Source organism: Harpia harpyja, chromosome 21 (assembly GCF_026419915.1).
Source record: "Harpia harpyja isolate bHarHar1 chromosome 21, bHarHar1 primary haplotype, whole genome shotgun sequence".
Classification (NCBI taxonomy): domain Eukaryota; kingdom Metazoa; phylum Chordata; class Aves; order Accipitriformes; family Accipitridae; genus Harpia; species Harpia harpyja.
This window is the reverse complement of record NC_068960.1, coordinates 6,434,053-6,440,561: the sequence shown is the minus strand read 5'-3', so window position 1 is coordinate 6,440,561 and position 6,509 is coordinate 6,434,053.

The following is a 6,509-nucleotide window of genomic DNA, read 5'->3' as shown; positions in this document are numbered from 1 at the left end:
TTCAGGAATGACAATGTTTTCATCATATAATGTTTTAATTAACGACCTTGGTACAAAAATCAGTCTTATGCTAATGAAATGCTCTGGAGACGCAATGCTAGGAAGTATCCTCAATACAGAGGCACGTAATGTCATACCAGAAGACCTGGGTGATCTCGACACGAGTAGAAGAGAAGTGATTAAATCTAAGAGTGGCAGCAGTGCAAGGTCGCACAAGTAAGGGCAGACGACAAGAAGTTCTGCCACCAGCTGGGAACTGAGCAACAGCCCAGGAAAAATGCCTGAGTCACCTAGGTAACGATGGGTTGTGGAGATGCAACCCAGCCCTGGGACGGGTCTTTTATGTCCATCATGGCATCACAGCAAGAAGTGGATGTAAGTCAAAGTAGGAGGCAGAGGAGTATTCCCAGGTGGTGTGTTACACCCATGGCTCATGGGGCACCACCAGGAGCTGTACCAGGCTCGCGAAGAGGGCTGAAGCCACCACAATGGTACCTCCAAGAGCGCGGTGTAATGGGGCAGTGGCCGGCTGCTGGAAATACTCAGAGAAATGCTCTGTCGGTACTCTGTTAGTGAAGTCCCAGCATGGCTGCGATGGTGTTACCTTGAAGGGCTTTATACTGATCTGGTTCTTTGGCATTGCCCTGTGGAAAGCGCAGAGCTGGTACAAAGCACCTCTGATGGCTCCGGCTGCATCCGTACTGTGCGTATCTGTGGGAGGAGGAGCTCTTAGGCAGGATCATGCTTCTGGAAGAAAAGAAGTGGTGTTTCTGATTTACAAAGGCTTGCTGGTGATGATGGGAGGTTGAGGAGCAGGGCCAAGGAGCCTTGTGAAAACTGGTAGCTGGATTTCCCCCAACTCCCATATGAGTCTTTAAAATGCATCATTGTGAAGGACAGGGATTTTCCCCCATGCCTGGTGGGAGCGGAGGGCAGCCTGCCTCTGCCCCAGGCTGCTGTGCCCAGCCACAGATGGTACCCAGGCAGGTTTGGAGACATGCGGAGGCTGGAGGGGAGACCACAGCATCTCCTGGGGCTCCTGGTACCAGCCCAAACCCTCGTGGTGGAGCAGCAGGCCCTGGGACTGAGCGTTGCACATCTGCTGGAGCCACAACTTCCCGGTGACAGTGATGGAAGGACCCATGTTCCCATTCCTGACTGATAATATTTCACCACCTGTTTTGTACCCATTTTCATTTTGATTCCAGGACAATTTGTATCAGTTTATGAAATGTGGCCTTTCTTTCATTGCAGAAAAACACAAACCCAACTGCGACGTCTAGGTGTTATTGACTTAAGGCATATATATGCGTGTGTTTTTATCTGATCATCTTCATTATTCTAATTTTCCCCTTCCCATCTTCTTTTTCATCTTTATTACATTGCTGGCTGTTGGAAGCCCTTGGAATAGAAATAAACTTTCTAGGTAATATTTGTTAATAAAAAACATCATTTATTATTGTTTCTCTCTACCAGTAAATGCCAAGCTCCTTTTCCCATTTGTTATAAACCTACTTTAACATCTTTTCTGGCAAGGCTGGGATAGATATCTGAAAATGATGGCACTTGTGCCCCATCTTGTCTGTACCCAGCTGTAGGTGTGCTAACAGAGGTCAGGTCTCAGCCACCGACAGCGTGTCACATGTGAAGACATGGCAAGTCCTTGCCGCCACAGCAGGACACTTAAGTGTGGAAGAGATTTTTTTCAGGCTCCTGCATTTACCCTATAGCGGTGAGAGGTGAGAGGCTCCCAGCAGCAGCGCCTGATCCTGCACCCCTTGTTATCATCAAGTCAAGCTGCTGCTTGTTTAATCTCAGCTCAGATCCTTCACCTCCTGTTCGCTTCAACAGTTCACCTGAAAGTAGAGGTAGAGATGTCTCCGGAAGACACCTGAGCTGTTGTTTACTGCATCGCCTTTTCAAGAAAAGTCTTTTCTGTAAAATAACTAATGACATTAATATAAACATTAACTACTGTTTAAAGCTGTCACTGGGTTAAAAAAAAAAACCTGGTGCTGCATCCCAAACGCATGGTAATTATGTGGCAAATCTCTATTACAGGGTGTCAATCAGGCGACGATGTAGCTGCGAGTGAAATCGCTTTGTGTCTCCACTGGTATTCCCAGCACGGAGCTGCAGGCTCTTGCCTCTCCACAATGCTTCTTGAGGTCTGCGTGCCTGTGCCCAGTATGTCTGATTAAAAAGTGGCTGTAGGAAGGAGAATTGGGCAGAGCATCTGTGCTTGGCTTTTAGGAAGGAAATGGTTCTGCGAAGTGTCTGTCCATCTTTCTCTATCAAAGGAAAACACACACAAATACTTGTCCTAATTATGTGCATCACCAAGTGATGCTCACAGGCGACTGCACTGCAATCCTCCAACCTGGATGTCCAGGTGGTTCAGGCAGAAGCTGGTCCTGCCTTTGCTAGTCCTGGCGAGCACAGAGCCGTACACAGGGCCACCCTCGCCCACAGTCCCAGGCTTCAGCCCAAGTGAAGCCACAGCGGTGCTCTGGGAAGGTCTGCCTGCCCCACCGGCCGCCGTGTGCATGCACTGGGGTTTCTGGGACCGTCTCTTGCCATTCCTCGTGCGGAGACAAATGTGCGGTGGCAGACGCTGTCTGCCCTCGCAGGCACGTGGGGGACGGTGGCACGGTGCTGGAGGACTGCCAGACCTTGAGTGCAGCTGGCCGGTGGCAGCGACGGCATGGGGACCTGCCTGAAGGCTCCCGGCATCCCTGTGCAAGGGCCAGCGGGAGGTCAGGGCAGCCTGGGTTAATTCTGCAGAGTCAAGGTCTCTGGACCTGGGTGAGATGGATTATTTGGGTTTTGGCCTGGAGGCTGTAGGGTTTGGGCTCCTCCGTCAGTCGCTTTGGGAGAAAGCTGCTCAATTTTGTGTCTAAACACAGTAGTGAGCTTCTGCTTTTTGTCAGAGACCTGTAACCCCATTGATCCTCCCTTTTCTAGGTTGGGAGCTAGAGAACAGACGCCTGAGCCTCTCGGAGTCAATGGGAGAGTCAGAAACGCAGGCATTTCCCCACCTGGCAAAGGGCTTTTGCTTCATTTTCTCCTGCTGCCACTGCTATCAGCTGCTGGGATCTTGTCTGCAACATTTGCAGGGAGAGAAATCCTTGGGGAGAGACATCGTGTGCATCCTCCAGGGCTACATGGCAGCAGGGACTGTGTGGCTGCAATGAGTCTGTCCTCCTCCCACCCTTCCTGGCTGTTGCTCACTGAGAGTAAATCTTCCCTTTGCTTTTCCTCTCCTAGTCTCACTCCTCCTCTCCTCCCACTCCCCTGCCCCTCCACCTTTCATCTCCTTTCCTTCTAACACCACCTTCCCCATGTCCATGCTCTGATACTGGTGAGTCAGGCAGATTTTTGAGAAGAGGTTACAGAAATAACCCCAGGTTTTGCTGTGTGAGTGTCTTTCCACAAGGAGGGCTGGAGAAATGCATTTCCACATGTTCTTGTGTGAGGACCAGGGATGGTGGCTCAGGTCCAGCACCTGGGGTGAACATAGGCTGTGTTCTCTGAGGGGAATGTGGGTCTGGTGTGGAGCAGCAAGGGATGGATCGGGCTTGAGGCTGGAGCAGCTGCTTTTCCCGGGAGCCTCTGGTCCAAACCTGGCCAAGGTCAGAGTTTGTTCTGTCATCCCACCAAGCTAGATAGACAGAGAGGACTTTCTTGTACACAGATCTTTTGGGTAGGACCATAAATCCCACATCCTTCTTGGTTTGTGAAGGTCTGAGGAACCAAGGACGTGGTTTTCCTGGTCCAAATTCCCCCTTTCCCCCGCCTGTAAGTGAGGTGGTGGCTGCTCTGCTGCTGCTTCCCAACAGGGCCTGTGTTTCAGCTGCTCTCGGAGGACATGATAGCAAATCACTTTGGGAACCGTTTGTGATAAAAAGTGCAATACAAACAGATAATATCATCATACTCCACTATTAACAGCATTAAATCCCAAGGATGGGGAGAAGCTCCTGTGGAGAGCAGAGCTATCTCTCAAACACTTCTGCTGCAATTTAAAAGCACTCCCTAGCTTGGCAAGGCTAATTTCACATCTCTTTTTCTCCAGGGAATATATCTGGGTTTCTCCCTGCTTGAGGCCGGAGCCCTCTGTGCTGATTAGATTCAGCTGGGGATTTTGGTTATCGCTCTCCATGAGTCCCGATGGAGCGTGACGGAGGAGCCCAGCTGGGCTGCATCCCACACACCGTCCTACCTGTGCAGCCGTCCCCTGGGCGAGGACAGACCCTGGGGTGGCAACTTGTCTCCTTTCATCAGACCCCGCTCAGCTCTTGGCATGAGGTGCCTTTGCAGGCACATCCCCCTCCCCAGGGGAAAACAGCTCCCTTCCCCGCAGGATTTTGTCCCAATCCATCAGGATGCAAACTTGAATTAACACGGCTATTTGGTGTATGCCTTGCCCACCTGCCTCCTCACCTCCTCTCCCATCCTTTTCTGGATCTCTTCAACCACCTTCTGGTGGGGTGATTTAAGCCTCCTCTTTGCGATGCAATGGATGAGGCCACCTCTAACGCCCGCAGTGACACAGGGGAGGGATAGCTCATGGGAGCACAGGGCTGCACCTCTCGGGGCAGGCACTGAGGACAGCTGGGCAATCATAGTCCATTTTTATTTATTGCTGCCACTACAGTTCTTGGCTGGTCCATATGGGAGAGTCTCATGGGTGAGGCGGGAGAGTCAGTAAAAATAAAATAGAAAAGGAGAAAAGCATGAAAGGCAAAAATCCTTTTCTTAATTAAGCCAGATGTCCCACCCTTTCAGTTTGCACTGAGGGATGGAAATTGCTTTCTCAAATTATTTCTTTTGGCTGGAAAGGAGGCATTTATATCCAGATGTTGCTGGTGTGGATGGTGTCTTGTCTGGGCTTTTTCATTTTGGTGGCTTTTCTGGAAGAGCCATGTTTTCATGCATTAGGTTTTGTTTCTGCTTTGAACGGTGACTCACTGAGCCTTAATGTGGGTCCTCCCTGGTGCTGCCTGTGGAGGCAGCGGGGATGCCGGGGATGGAGAGTGGGTGCAGGGATGTCCTCGGCAGGAGAAACAGGGGGTAGTAAGTACTGAGGAGCTACAGCCTCGTAGTGCCTTCGGGAGAGCATCTTCAGTCCCCGGTGCTCACTCTCCCACCAACACCAGCTCAATGCACGACTGGGCCCCAGTTCAGACACCACTTAGTTCTGACTGGTTTTAAGTCACTGCATTCCCTTCATCGTTTCTTTTGCAGTGGGGGCTTTTCCCCCACTCGGCATCATTTCCCTGCTCATCTCCGGCTCAGACAAGGCAGGAAACGTATTTTCAATGTATTAATTAAAATGTCTTTGCAGCAGAACATCTGCATGGAGAGCGATAGATCACCGAAGTGTGTGTGTGTGTGTGCGTGCGCGTTGCAAGCTTCCAGATAACTCATTGCTTTGCATAATTTATTCCAGCCAGCACAGCAAGAATTTTCATAGCCTGTGATCTTCAAGTATGCGATTATCATTCTGCGACTTGGCTCCACGTGACCCAAACATTAGATTATTGTCAGATAAACCTATAGGAGACGCAGGGCGTTTGGATCTCCATCACCTCCAGCCGAATGGGTTGCATGGGATGAGATCAAACACTCTGTTTTGTTAGATCCCACAGTGCCGAAGTGATGGGTCTTCTCAGGTATTCATCACTGTCAGCTATTTGAGGAGAGGATGGTCTTTGCCAATGATGCTATTCAATTTCCTGACTGTTCAGCTCATATCGGTTTAGCTTGAAAGATAATAAGATAAGAAACAGAGACTTCCCAGTCAATAAAAGGAAACCTCAGAGGCTTTTTCCGTCTTGCGTCTGTCATACTTTGTTGATATTTTAGCTGCAGAGCATTTGACAGCTGGTTGTAAAACTCTTATTTCCTCCTTTGAGAGAATTAAATGAAGAACATTTAATTTATCCCACAGAGGTTTCCCCAAGTGACCTGTGGAACAGGTCCCTTTCTGGCAGCTGGACCAAAATTGGAGAAATTTGGAGCTTTCTCCACCTGGGGGAGAAAAAAAGTGAATTCGTTACCTCTTCCCTTTCTTTTTTCATCATCAAACCAATTCTGTGTTTTCCAACACTGGTCCTACCTCCCCTGAGGACAATAAACCACCGTTGGCATCTGTGGGGCCAACCTGGCTCTGCCAGTGGCAACCAGCATCTCCTGAGTGGAGATCTTGACGCAGGATTGCACTGGGCTCCATCCATCTCCAGGCACTGGTACAACTGGGAACCGCAACAGGCACATGGTGGTCCCCCCTTGGGGTGGGCAGACGCAGAGGCGGGTGCCCGGCTTCATCGCTCGCTACATCCCAGCCCGTTTAGCAGGTCAGGACATTAACAGGCTAATGGTTAACGCCATTAACCAATATCAGGTGAAGGCTCCCCTAACTGTGCCAAGGGCAGGCAGCTGCTCAAAGCAGCGCAATAATTATGTATAGCCCAAGTAATTATTTTTGTCACATCTTCCTGGCAGGA